Source organism: Tamandua tetradactyla, chromosome 3, assembly GCF_023851605.1.
Source record: "Tamandua tetradactyla isolate mTamTet1 chromosome 3, mTamTet1.pri, whole genome shotgun sequence".
Taxonomy (NCBI): domain Eukaryota; kingdom Metazoa; phylum Chordata; class Mammalia; order Pilosa; family Myrmecophagidae; genus Tamandua; species Tamandua tetradactyla.
Window position 1 is genome coordinate 203,689,333 of NC_135329.1, and position 14,708 is coordinate 203,704,040.

A 14,708-nucleotide genomic window follows, 5' to 3' on the forward strand; every position below is an offset into this window, starting at 1 on the left:
CAAGAGAAGTGCCACAGGAGTGGCCTATAACGGTTTAGGTCCACAAGGCGTGATGATGGCGTTTCAGGAGGGTTTCATGAGGTCTGATTAGGGGAGGAGAGTGGTAATACTCTGAAGATGCATTCTCCCCCCCCCCCATGGGTCTGTTGACCTTTAATGTGTGTCCCATCATGTTGGTGGAGGGGCGCAGTGACTTGTTCTCATAATGGAGGAGAGAGGTGGAGCAACTTTGATGTCACTATTGGGGATGTAAAATGTGCAACCCCTTTGGAAAACCATTTGGCACTCTGTATAAGGAAGTTCCTAGCAGCTGTATTCATATGGTTACCAAATGGGAGGCAAGAGAAATGTCCTGTAAATGGTGAATGGATAAATCATGTGTGAATTCAAGTCATGGAATACTAACCAGCAACAAAAAGGATTGAACTACTGATATATGTAACAACATGGATGAATTTCTAAAGCATTACATTGTGCCAAAGATTTCAGACAAGAAAACCTGGACTCCCCTTTACAAGCGAAATTCTCATGGAAGCAAAACTAATCTACACTGATAGAAACTGGGTCTCGTGGTAGTAAGTGATGAGGGAGGGGCTGACTGGAAAGGACCACAAGGGAGCTTTCTGGGGTTGATGGAACTGCTCTATTGCCTTGATTTTGGTGTGTACACTTATAAAACATTCAAACTGCTTATTTAAGATTTATACTTTATATGGTTTATAAATTATACTTCAATTTAAAGGAATTAAGTTCTAATCCCCATCCGGGAAAATATTTTGCTTTTATCAAATGGTGCCATGACTGCAGTTTTCCCACATTCCCCATGAGGGCAATCCCTCTTACTTAATATGAAAACAGGACAGGAGCTTTGAACCTGGGTCTGTCCCAGGAAATCTAGAATGGTAACAGTGCCCATGAAAGCTGCCAAACCTTAGCATGATGGCTCCAAATTACATTCTTCTAACTAATAGAATCATCATCTCCACTTGGGTGAGAAGAGATGCCAACTCAGCCCCACTGCCTTGCTCTCCCTCCCTCACTGGGATGCCAGGGAGTTAGAGGGCTGAACAGATGCATGGGTTCCCTCCTCCACCCTTATCTTTCCAGGTCCAGGTGTAGCTTCCTGCCCTCACAGTCAAGTTCTGCTCCTTCCTGCATGCAGCCTCTGGGAACTCAGCCACAGAAGCCTTTCCTCTCAGGTGGTATCCTCCTCCTTCTTCTCCTCCTCCTCTTCCTCCAGGACCTTCTCCTTCAACACGGAGCTGGCAAGAGCAGTGATTTATATATAGGAGTCCTCTTCCTTCCCAGCCACTCTCTTTTGTAATCCAATTTAAAAGACAGACACCTAGATTCACAGGGCTCTGAAACGACTGGGAAGGTAACCTAATTAAAAACACCTTCTTTTTTATGTTTTTAAATTTTTATCGAGATGTCTTCATGCAGCATGCAGTCCAAAAAGAAAAACCGAAATGTCCCATACCCCTCACCCCCTCCCCGTTATTGACCTCTAACATTGCACTCTACCCAATATAAAGACTTACAATAACCACCCATAATTTTTATATCAACCCTCACACAGGACTCTTCTCTGAAATGAAGCACTCCACACAACTTCCAAAGGTGAGAGTTAAATCTAGGCATTAAATACACAGGCTAGAATAGTTCTGCTTTGGTCAGAACCTTTTCAAGGGAAGTGTCATGCTTCTGATTCCATTTCATCATTCCTGGTTACTTGCTGATGACCTAATTACCCCTCCCAGACCCATGGAGTCTGTGCCTCTGACTAGATCTACCTGCACTGTGGACAACTGGTCAAACAGGGGCAGGGAAAACTTTGTACTTTAAGAATGACCTGCAGTGTTTCAGCTATTTACAACTCTTTCAGTTGCAGGTAAGATAGTAATGGGTACTAATTCTTATATAAGGACATGCAAATGAATTCTGTCTAGTGAAGGGAAAACCTTTTTCTCCCCTTTTCATTGGAAAAACCAGTTTTGCCTCCAGTTGCATAGCAGTCTCAATATTCCTGATCTAGAAATGTGCAGTCTCCCATCCTTCTTTAAGCCAGGTCTAATAGCCTTAAGAGGTTCCTCATCAATGAATTCAGTGAAATATTTAAAGAGAGCTCATTTTTATAACTGTATGAGAACCATGGCATGAACATTTTAAAAAATGGCACTGGTTGCAATTCAGCCTGCATCTAGCATATCTAAGTAACCTCCAAGCTGTTCCTCTGAATCTAAACCATTTGCCAATAGCTGTTAAATTACTGAACCAGCTTGACTATTTCTGACATCTGCTTGTCTACCTCCCAGCCTTAGGCCTGCTGGTGTTTTCTCTCCAGTGGCCAGGGTGGCCCAGTGGAAAGAGCAGGACTTTGGAGTCCGAGGCTCCTGCCCCCCTGGCTCCATGCCTGCCTGTGGACCTGGACCATGTGCTCATCTCCTCCAACACTCTTCTTAAAATGTGGATGATCATCCCACCTCTCCAGGCTTTGTTAGGAGGTACCCAGTCTGGCTCTTGGCACATAATGGGTGCTCAGCAGAGCTTCCCTCCCACCCTTCGCATTGCCATCACATGTGACAAATTCACCCAGAATTAACAGCTGGGGACGAGCAGTCCAGTAATAAATTCCTTTTTCAGAAAGGTGCGTAATCAATAATTTCCCCTAGTCCACTAAGAGCAGCAGAACAAAGAAATTCTTCTTTGAATATTTAGGCTTGCAAAGCATTTACAGTTACCCAGCCTCGAGAAGCCACTGGTGATTGCAGACTGAAAAAAGCTAGTACTTTTGCCTATTTCAGCTAAGATGAAGATAGTGTAAAGAAAAGCATATTTTGTTAGGTTTTGGTTTATTTAAAATACATGCCTTTGTTATCAGACAAAGGCCGTGGATTCTTTTGCCCAACACACTCAATTACCAATTCCTGAGACCCCGGGGTTTCAAAGAGAGAAAGAGTTTATTTTTATGTGTGCAGTACGAGAGCAGATGGCCTAGTGGCCCAAAATCTGTCTCGTAGTTTAAGGGCAGGGTTTAGGATAATGAGTAGAGTTGGCCCCAGATGATGTAATTAGAGGTGATCTGATTACTGAGCAGATTGTTTACATGCTTAGAGAACATATGTAAGACAGTGGTGGAATCAGGTATAGGTGACTTGTAGGTTAAAGTCTAAGCTGCTGTGCATGTCAGGTGGGCCCTCTTTGGTTAGATCCAGTCTCAGTTATCAAGATAATTAGTTTTGGGCTGATGCAAGTTCCTTCATAAAATATTAGGGGCTGTCTTTAGTGATTACAAGACCCTAAAGTTGAAAAACTGGATAACTGAAAAAGCCAGGTCAAGATGGCGGCTTAACAACGTGCGCGTTTTAGTTCGTCCTCCAGAACAACTACTAAATAACCAGAAACAGTACAGAATAGCTCCTGGGGCCACGTCAGTGACCAGACACACAGCATATCCCAGTCTGGACCAGTTGGACCCGCTACGAGCACCCCCCAGAACCGTGAGTTCCCAAAGCAAGAGCAGCCAGCACCCCTCCCCCACAGGCTGCTTCCCAGAGGGGAAAGGAAAGGACTTTACCAGCAGCAGGGACTGGGCACAATCAAATGCCAATTGTGGAACTAATTAACAAATTCTGACTACTAAAAATAGGCCCTCAGCTTAGGTGAACCTGATCAAAGCGGAGCTTTCTCATATTTGCCCCAGTGCCAAGGGGGCAGGACTGACAGAAAAAGGGGGGAAAAAAAGAGAAGGAAACAGAAGTTTTTGTGGCTGTGTATCTACAAAGGCTTGATTGCCTCTGGAAACAGTGGCAGGACTTTTCAGGCTGCAACTGCCCCAGGCATAGGCAGAAGTGAGCTCTTTTGGGGGCTTATCTGGAGCTTGTGCCTTCCCCAGGGGAGGGGTGAAGCCCCACCCAGGTGGAAGCCCTCCATCAAGGAATTCAGACATCAGGGCTTGGTAATTTGAAGCCATTAAAACCAGCCTACAACCTCTCCTCTGTCTCCACCACACCCCCAGCAGGGAAAGTCTGCCAAAGTTAAAGGTACCACATCATCTTATGCTGGTGGGACCTGCAGTCAGACAAACACCACATACTGGGCAAGATAAGAAAAATAGAGTCCAGAGACTTCACAGGAAAGTCTTTCAACCTGCTGGGTCTCACCCTCAGGGAAAACTGACACAGGTGACTCTTTCCTCCTGATAGGAGGCCAGTTTGGTCTGGGAAAATCTGGCTGGGGTCTATAATATCTAAGTAGACCCTCCTAAGTGTGTGTGGGGGAAAGGCACCACACAAGCAGGGCAAGAAACAAGAAAACAAGAACTGAAAAATTCTCCTCTGTTAAACAAAACTTAAACTAAAGGTCCAGATAAAGCTGAACGGAATGTCAAAGAACAGATAGACAACAAATTCATCTAGCAAGAAAACCCTAGATAAAAGAAGTGAAAGCAATCTCCAGAATAAACTAATTAAGGTAATTAAATGCCTAGACACCAGCAAAAAATAACAAATCACACTAGGAAAATTGAAGATATGGCCCAGTCAAAGGAACAAACCAATAATTCAAATGACATACAGGAGCTGAAACTATTAATTCAGAATGTATGAACAGACATGGAAAACCTCATCAAAAACCAAATCAATGAATTGAGGGAGAATATAAAGAAGGCAAGGAAAGAACAAAAAGAAGAAACTGAAAGTCTGAAAAAACAAATCACAGAACTTATGTGAATGAAAGACACAGTAGAAGAGATAAAAAAAACAATGGAAACCTACAATGGTAGATTTCGAGAGACAGAACATAGGATTTCTGAACTGGAGGACGGAGCATCTGAAATCCGACAAGAAACAGAAACTATAGGAAAAAAAATGGAAAATATGAGCAGGGATTCAGGGAATTGAAAGACAATATGAAGCACACAAATACACGTGTTGTGGGTATCCCGGAAGGAGAAGAGAAGGGAAAAGGAGGAGAAAAACTAATGGAGGAAATGATCACTGAAAATTTCCCAACTCTTATGAAAGACTTAAAATTACAGATCCAAGAAGTGCAGCATACCCCAAAGAGAATAGCTCCAAACAGACATACTCCAAGACATTTCCTAATCAGAATGTCAGAGGTAAAAGAGAAAGAGAGGATCTTGAAAGCAACAAGAGAAAAGCAATCCATCACATACAAGGGAAGCCCAATAAGACTATGCGTAGATCTCTCAGCAGAAACCATGGAGGCGAGAAGACAGTGGGATAATATATTTAAATTATTCAAAGAGAAAAACTGCCAACCAAGAATTCTATATCCAGCAAAATTGTCCTTCAAAAATGAGGGAGAGATTAAAACATTTTCAGACAAAAAATCACTGAGAGAATTTGTGACCAAGAGACCAGCTCTGCAGGAATACTAAAGGGAACACTAGAGACAGATACGAAGACAGAAGAGAGAGGTGTGGAGAAGAGTGTAGAAAGGAAGACTATGAGTAAAGGTAAAAAGAAGGAAAATTAGATATGACATATAAAATCCAGAAGGCAAAATAGTAGAAGAAAGTACTATCCATGCAGTAATAACACTGAATGTTAATGGATTAAACTCTCTAATCAAAAGACATAGTCTGGCAGAATGGATTAAAAAACACGACCCATCTATATGCTGTCTCTACTCAAAGGACAGTAGGCCAAGGACACAAATGGACATTTACACACCACTGTTTATAGCAGCATTATTAACAATTACCAAGAGATGGAAACAGCCAAAATGTCCATCAACAGACAGTTGGCTAAACAAACTGTGACATTTACATAAGATGGAATATTATGCAGCTGTAAGACAGAATAAAGTTATGAAGTATGTAACAACATGAATGGACCTTAAGGATATTATGCTGAGTGTGATTAGCCAGAAACAAAAGGACAAATACTGTATGGTCTCACTGATATGAACTGACATTAGTGAATGAACGTGGAATATTTCCTTGGTAACAGAGACCATGAGGAAATAGAAATAGCATAAGATATTGGGTAATTGGAGCTGAAGGGATACAGATTGTGCAACATGACTGAATATAAAAACTCAGAAATGGACAGCACAATATTACCTAACTGTAATACAATTATGTTAAAACACTGAATGATAGAGGGAGGAGGGCTGGGGCATAAATGAAATCACAAAGAAAGATAGACGATAAAGATTAAGATGGTATAATCTAGGAATGCCTAGAGTGTATAATGATAGTGACTAAATGTACAAATTTAAAAAATGTTTTTGCATGAGGAAGAACAAAAGAATGTCATTACTGCAGTGTGCTGAAAATAGATGGTACTTAATTTAAAATTTCAACTAATGTGTGAGACTAAAGCAAAAAATGTTTATTTGGTACAAATCTATACTTTGACTAGTGCATCTCCTAATATAACTTATGTAGATAGTTGATTGAACACCTTAAGTACATGGAACTTTGTATAAGACATGAGATTTTGTTGGTTTGTCCAGGTGAAGCCCTGATGAATCCCAGAGTTATTTGATCAGTGAGTGGAAAAGTATTTGCAAAGTCCCCTTTGAGGAATGGTGAGAACGGGGGAAAACTCAACTTCCCCAAGTTGAATTCTTGATATTCTCACAAGCAGTGTGGACAACCAAAGCTATAGGCTGAGCCCCCAGTCTTCGGGTTTGTTCATATGAAACTTAACCCCACTAAGGATAGGTCAAGCCTACTTAAAATTAAGTCTAAGAGTCACCCCCAAGAGAACCTCTTTTGTTGCTCAGATGTGGCCTCTTTCTCCAGCCAACACAGCAAGCAGACTCACCACCCTCCCCCTGTCTATGTGGGACATGACTCCCAGAGGTGTGGATCTTTGTGGCAGTGTGGGACAGGAATCCCAGAATGAGCTGAGATTCAGCATCAAGGGATTGAGAAAACCTTCTCGACCAAAAGGGGGAAGAGTGAAATGAGAAAGTGTCAATGGCTGAGAGATTCCAAACAGAGTCGAGAGGTTATCCTGGAGGTCATTCTTATGCATTAAGTAGATATCACCTTGTTATCCAAGATGTAATGGAGAGGCTGGAGGGAACTGCCTGAAAATGTAGAGCTGTGTTCCAGTAACCATGTTTCTTGATGATGATTGTATAATGATATAACTTTCACAATGTGACTGTGTGATTGTGAAAACCTTGTGTCTGATGCTCCTTTTATCTACCTTGTCAACAGATGAGAGGAACATATGGAATAAAAATAAATAATAGGGGGAACAAATGTTAAAATAGATTTAGTTTGAAATGCTAGTGATCAATGAAAGGGATCAGTAAGGAGTATGGCCTGTAAAATTTTTTTTTTCTGTTTGTTAAATTTTTCTGTTGTCTTTTCATTTCTTTTTCTGAATTGATGCTAATGTTCTGAGAAATGGTCATGATGATGAATATGCAACTATGTGATGATATTGTGAATTGCTGAGTGTATGTGTTGGGAATGTTTGTGTTTCTTGTAATTTTTTAATTAATAAAAAATTTAAAAAAAAGTTACCACCCAAGATTGCATGGATCACATCTCCATGGAAACAAAGATAACACCTAGCAATACTGAATGAGGATTAAAGGATGTGGCTTTTCTGGGTTACACAACAGATTCAAACTGGCACAATGTCTTTGGAACAAAGAACAGAAGGTGACAAGGGAGGAACCTGCCCAGTTATCTGGTACAGGAACATTCTTGAAAGTGGAATGGGAACGGTGAGAGGGTCATCTAACCAGACCTGTTTCAGTGAGGGGTGGGTAGTAGGGATTTCAGCCAGGTAATGGGGAAGTTAGGGTGTGTGGCTGCATCCCACGAAAATGGGTGTTTTATGTCATTGCAAATACTTTAGGTCTGACTCTGAAAGAGGTGGGAAACCGTGAAGCATTTTGAGTTTAGGAGTGAAATTATATGCCCTACATTATGAAAGGATTACTCTGAGCAGTGTTTCGAGAATTGACTGTGGTAGGGGATCAGCAGTGCCATCTTCAGGAAGCTCTTGCTTGATGTAGTTGATAGAGACACACCTGCAGAGGAGGGTGCAGGTGATGAGAAGGTCTGTTCTGTAAGGTCAACCAGATTTGTTGATAAATCCAAAGTAGGTACAAAAGGGACACAGGAGTCCAGATGTTTACCAAGGTCATTTTAGCCTGTGTTGTTAATGGATTAACTAAGAGAGGTGCACCTTTCTGGGAGGTGGAGATGGAGAGCAGATTAAAAGTTCAGTTTTGGCTATGTAAAGTGTAATTATTCTACCATCTCCCATCCTCTAATTGCATCCCCTGTAAAAGCCTGGTGATGAAACTGATTACTGAAACTGCCCCTCACTTACTAACTTGTTAAAGTTTTCACCTCCCTCTTTTAAGATTGGTGAGGGATTTGCCTCATCCAGGACAAGTTCCTGTTTTCTTCTTTCCCTACAGAGCTGGCTGAAACCCACGAAGCATATGCTAAAAGAAGAAGCCTGAACTTAAGTCACCTGGAACATAAAAAATATCTGTGAGCAGAACCAACATGAGTAGGAACAACAGGAAAGAGAAGCACTGGACTCAAAAAAGGAAGCGAGAGGTCTGACTATCACAAGTTCTGGCAATGTCACAAGCCCACACATCAAAATTGAGGACCAATCAGCTGATGTGCAATCCTTAATTTGAATATTTAAACAGCAAATAACAATGGCCAACTTGCAATCCTTAATGTAAATGTTTACGAGCCAATCGCCAGTGTCAACATCCCTAGTATCTTTATCTCCACCTCCCTTTGCCCTCTCTAATAAAAATCCCTTGCCTACCTCCAGCTCAAGGAGACAGATCTGAGGGCTTCCTTACTGAATCTGCTGGGCTAGCCTTTGCTTGAACTCTTTTCTTGAAATCCTGGTGTCACCGAATTGGCTTCTGTGCATGGGACTACTACTCACTTGAACAGTTTCAGTGAGGGCAAAGGTTTCATAGAAAAGCTTAAGACAGTGTTCTGTTTTCAGATGTGGAGACTCCAAGTTACCTTTAGGACAGACTTCCCTTTCATCTGGACATACACAGGTGGGTAAGCATTCACCCTTGTTCACAGGGAGATGAAGAGGCAGAGGGAGGGTTCCATTTGACCACGTCAGTTTGGCACGTATTTCAGTTGTGTGTTGTCTAATGATTTGGAGCTTTCTGGGGAGACACATTTCATTTATTTACATAGATTTCCTCGCCTCCTTGCCTGGGGGAGGGTCATGAGATTGCTGTTGTTCAAGTTGATTGCTCACAAATGATTTGGAGTACTGACCTCGAGTTTCTAGAAAACATGCCCCAGCCTGATTTTTAACCTCCTAGATTTGAAAAAGGGGCCACAAAGAAAAACAAACAACAGGTGTGCTTGGTACATTTCAATAAAGATGTCATATGAATGTCCATATGTGCGACCCTTGAAATTAAAGACCCTGAGTGCCTGGAAGCTCCTTCACTGGGGTGTTGAGTTCTGAGGAAGTTGACCTGCTATGAGTCTGGGGTGGGGTGGGGTGGAGCAAGACCAGCCTTGCGTGGGTGACAGCACGTCCTGTTTACCTGATGGGAGCAGAAGTTTCTCACTGTCATCCACCTTGAGCTGAGACAAATCTGAGAACAGGACACAGGATAAGGCTTTGCCAGGATGTGGGCAAATCTTCCTCCTTTGGTTGGAGTGTAGTCATCTGGACTCCATGGGGTGAAAATCACTGATGGCTAAAGGTATTCCCATGGGGGGGAAAGGGTGACGGTGCCAATGGATGCCAGCCAGGTAGAAGGTGGGGCATGTCCAAGGGCTAAGAGCACAGCTGCATTTGGTGTGATTTTGAATGACCCACTCTTGTCCTAGAACCTTTAGTAGAGATTTGCCAACTGTTATAGCCTGGGTCTGCAAGTTTGTAGGGTATTAAAGGAATACCTTACACTTGGGTGGAGGAAGGAAAAGGAGCAGTGGATGCTACAAGAGTTATATCAGCCTTGAAGAGCCTGGGACTCTGAGAATCGATGGCAGCTATTTCCCAGTGACAAGGTCAGAAGTGAAGGAATGTGGGGCATACAGGGGGATCTGTGCCTGAGTATGTGACCTGCCACCCTAGGAAAGCAGAGGTCAAAGGGTGCTAGGGCAGCTCTAATGCTTACCTAACCTCTCAAATAGGAATAATAATAATAACAATAAGACCTAGATCATAGATTTACATGAAGATCAAATGAGTCAGTGCCTCCACACAGTACAAGCTCATAAATATTTCCTATATATTACATTTAGCTCTCTTCTGATGATTTCCTGGGGACAAATTCCTGGAGGTGGAGTTGCTAGATCAAAGACTATCCACCCTATGAATTGCAATAAAAGTTCCAAAGTTGCCCTCTAGAAAATGGTATCAGTTATTCCCACCCAAGTTATGATGCTTGCTTTACACCCTGCAACACTAGATAAGATTAAACAATACTTTTGCTTCACATGTTAGGTAAAAAAACCAGTATTTTTTATTATAGTGGTGTTGAGTATTTCTAATTAAATGATATTTGTTAATCTTTTGTATTTTTAAAATTGTTTATTGTAGAAAACTTCAAATACACATAGCAGATTCTCATGTAGTTATTCATGGACAATTACTTTGAAGCAAATTTCTTAGATACCATTATTGCTTCATGCATCAATGTTATAGAATGTATATAAAAAGATAAGGACTTAAAATATAACCACAATACCATTGTCATGCCTAAAAAAATTATTTTAGTGTCTTTCAGTAATAAATTACATGCAAATTTTCCTAATTAGTTACTTTTTAAAGAAAGCAGTTGCTTTATTTGAGTTAGGATTCTAATATATTCATATATAATTGCACATAACATTGCAATATGGTTGCATATAGAATTGCATTTATGATTGCAATTGGTTAGAGAGTCTCATCTATTTCTTTTCCATTCATTTCTTTCTCTTTCCCTTTCTTTCCTGAAAAAGGATTTGTTTTTCCTGTAGGGTTTTTTTACAGCAGATGTTTGGATTGTAATGGTTGCCTCCTGTATTAGTTAGGGTTCTCTAGAGAAACAGAATCAACAGGAAACACTCACAAATATAAAATTTATAAAAATGTCTCATGTAACCATGGGAACACAGAGTCCAAAATCCACATGGCAGGGAGTGAAGCTGATGATTTTGATAGATGGTCTGGATGAACTCCACAGGAGAGGCTCACTGGCCGAAGCAGGAAGAGAGCCTGTTTCTTCTGAATCCTCCTTAAAAGGCTTCCTGTGATTAGATTAAGCAACACTCATTTCAGAAGACACTCCCCTTGGCTAATTACAAATGGAATCAGCTGTGGATGTAACTGACGTGATCATGATTTAATTCTATAAAATGTTCTCGTTGCAACAGACAGGCCAGTACTTGCCCAACCAGACAAACAGGTACCACCGCTTGGCCAAGTTGACACATGAACCTGACAGTGACAGTCCACCCCTTTTCAGCTTGGCAGCTATACATGTCACCTTAAACCACACCTAAATTTTAAATAAAAAAAAACACACACGCACCTTTTTTTCTTTCACCTAACAATACTCAACTGTCCGACATATAACTGGAAACACATTAAATCTCTCCAGAATAGGGTGTAAGTCCTTAGGTAATATTCATTCTTAAACTTGATATCTTACAACTTAAATAGTATAATATGAAAAAAACAGCATTACAGTCCTCTTTTCTGTAACTGATCATGTGGTCATAGTTCATATTTATCACTACCTTCTTCCACTACCCATTCCATGTTCCCTTTATCCTCAGCGATCACTTCAGCTGGCTATGGTTCTTTGCCTGGTGGGGTGACCCAAACCTTCATTCCTGAAATTTTGGAGCCATTGGTAGTCCTGCCTGGATTGGGTTTTTGCAGTTTTCCATTGATTTTAATCATAGGGCATGGTAGTACTAAAAGTACTAATGTAGGGGATCTCCTATATTCCAAGAAAACTCTTCTTTACCTCCATTGTGTAGTTGCAGTCCTATTTTCCCCTGATAATCAGGATCAATAACCCCAGACAAAAATGTAATCCCCTTCTTGGCTTGTTGATCACAGAGTATGAGTAGCCTAAAGTGACCAGGTGGCAGTCTTAGATTCCAGTTCAATGGAATCATTGTTGCTTCTCCTGGTGGAAGCACTCCCCCTTTTGGAACTAAAACCTGTAGACCAGCAGAGCTCAGGGTTGCAGGGACAGGAAGCAAAAATTTTCCTAGTGGATCACTAGGGGTAATAGTGAGTGGTCCCACTCCCATTTCTACCCCTTGGTTCCTGGACCCATGGGATCCTGGCTATGGGAGAAACAGCATCATACAGAGAATGCTGATTCAGAGCATATACAGCTTCCTGGAGAACATTACCCCAGCCCTTCAAGGTATTGCCACCTAGTTGGCACTGTAATTGAGCTTTCAGAAGGCCATTCTACTGTTCTATCAATCCAGCTACTTTTGGATGATGGGGAACATGGTAAGACCAGAGAATTCCATGAGCATGTGCCCATTCCCACACTTCATTTGCTGTGAGGTGTGTTCCTTGATCAGAAGCAATGCTGTGTGGAATACTTACCTGGATAAGGCATTCTATGGGCCCACAGATGGTAGTTTTGGCAGAAGCATTGTGTACAGGGAAAACAAACCCATATCCAGAGTATGTGTCTATTCCAGTTCGAACAAATCACTGCCCCTTCCATGAAGGGAGTGGTCCAATGTAATCAACCTGCCACCATGTAGCTGGCTGGTCACCTCAGGACTGAATGTAGGTCTCTGTTGCTGGGAGATTGGGCACTCAGCAGTGGCTGTATCCAAGTCAACCTTGATGAGTGGAAGTCCATGTTGCTGAGTCCATGCATAACCTCCATCCCTACAACCATGATCACTTTGTTCATGAGCCCATTGCACAATGACAGGAGATGCTGGGGAAAGAGGCTGACTGGTATTCACAGAACGGGTCATCTTAGCCACTTGATTATTAAAACCTTCCTCTCCTGAAGTCATCCTCTGGTGCACATTCACATGGGACACAAATGTGTTCATGTTTTTAGCCCACTCAGAAAGGTCTAGCCACATACTTCTTCCCCAGACCTCTTTGTCACCAATTTTCCAACTATATAGTCTTTCCAAGTTCTTGACCATCCAACCAAACCATTAGCAAGAGCCCATGAGTCAGTATATAAACGCACCTCTGGCCAGTTCTCATTTCAAGCAAAATGAACAACCAGATGCACTGCTCGAAGTTCTGCCCACTGGGAGGATTTCCCCTCACCACTGTCCTTCAAGGACACCCCAGAAAGGGGTTGTAGTGCTGCAGTTGTCCACTTTTGGGTGGTACCTGCATATCATGCTGAAGCATCTGAAAACCAAGCCCAAGTTTTCTCTTCCTCAGTCAGTTCCATGTAAAGAACTCTCCAAGAGGCCATAGCTCTGGTCTGGGAAAGAGAAGGTAATGTGGCAGGAGTGGAGACCATGGGCATTTGGGCCACTTCTTCATGAAACTTACTCGTGCTTTCAGGACCTGCTCTGGTGCTATCTCATATGTACCATTTCTATTTTACAATAGAGTGCTGCTGAGCACACCCAACTTTATGGCTTGGTGGGTCAGACAACACCCAGCTTATGATAGGCAACTCAGGTCTCATGGTAACTTGGTGGTCCATGGTTAAGCATTCAGTCTCTACTAAGGTCCAGTAGCAGGCCAAAAGTTGTTTCTCAAAAGGAAAGTAGTTATCTGCAGCAGATGGTAAGGCTTTGCTCCAAAATCCTAAGGGTCTGGGTTGTGATTCTCCTATAGGGGCCTGTCAAAGACTCCAAACAGCATCTCCATTTGCCACTGACACTTCACATTCAAATGAGGACTATGTTGCCCTCACTTGTAGAGTAGCACACCAAAGGAAGATAATGTTGTCACCCAAATTCAAAGAGACCAACTAGGCGTTATGCCTCTGTTTTGGTCATAGGAGGGGCCAGATGCAGCAACTTATCCTTTACCTTAGAAGAGATATCTTGACATGCCCCACACCACTGGACATCTAGAAATTTCACTGAGGTGAAAGTCCCCTGTATTTTTGTTGGATTTATCTCCCATCCTCTGACACACAAATGCCTTACCAGTAAGTCTAGAGTAGTTGCTACTTCTTGCTCACTAGGTCCAATCAACATGATATCATCAGTATAATGGACCAGTGTGATGTTTGTGGGAGGGAGAAATGATCAAGGTCCCTGCAGACAAGATTATGACATACGGCTGGAGAGTTGGTATATCCCTGAGGTACGAGAGTGAAAGTATATTGCTGACCTTGCCAGCTGAAAGCAAACTGTTTCTGGAGGTCCTTACTAACAGTTATTGAGAAAAAAGCGTTTTCCAGATCAATAGCTGCATACCAGGTACCAAGGGATGTATTGATTTGCTCAAGCAATGATACTACATCTGGAACAGCAGCTGCAATTGGAGTTACCACCTGGTTGAGCTTACGATAATCCACTGTCATCCTCCAAGACCCATTTGTTTTCTGCACAGGCCAAATAGGAGAGTTAAATGGGGATGTGGTAGGAATCACCACCCCTGCATCCTTCACATCCTTAAGAGTGGCAGTAATCTCTGCAATCCCTACAGGAATCAATATTGCTTCTGATTTACTATTTTACTAGGTAGGGGCAGTTCTAGTGGTTTCCACTTGGCTTTTCCCACCATAATAACCCTCACTGCATGAGT

At 42.1% G+C, this 14,708-nt stretch overlaps 1 long non-coding RNA gene across 1 annotated transcript in view; it reads left to right on the forward strand.

Moving 5' to 3' along the window:
* Nucleotides 1-1,576: 1,576 nt before the first annotated feature.
* Nucleotides 1,577-14,708, forward strand: part of LOC143676608 (uncharacterized) — a 28,713-nt gene continuing 15,581 nt past the window's right edge. Inside the window, exons 1-2 of the long non-coding RNA XR_013172216.1 lie at nt 1,577-1,620; nt 8,422-9,036. This is a non-coding gene — a long non-coding RNA (uncharacterized LOC143676608). The remainder of the gene's footprint in view (nt 1,621-8,421; nt 9,037-14,708) is intronic.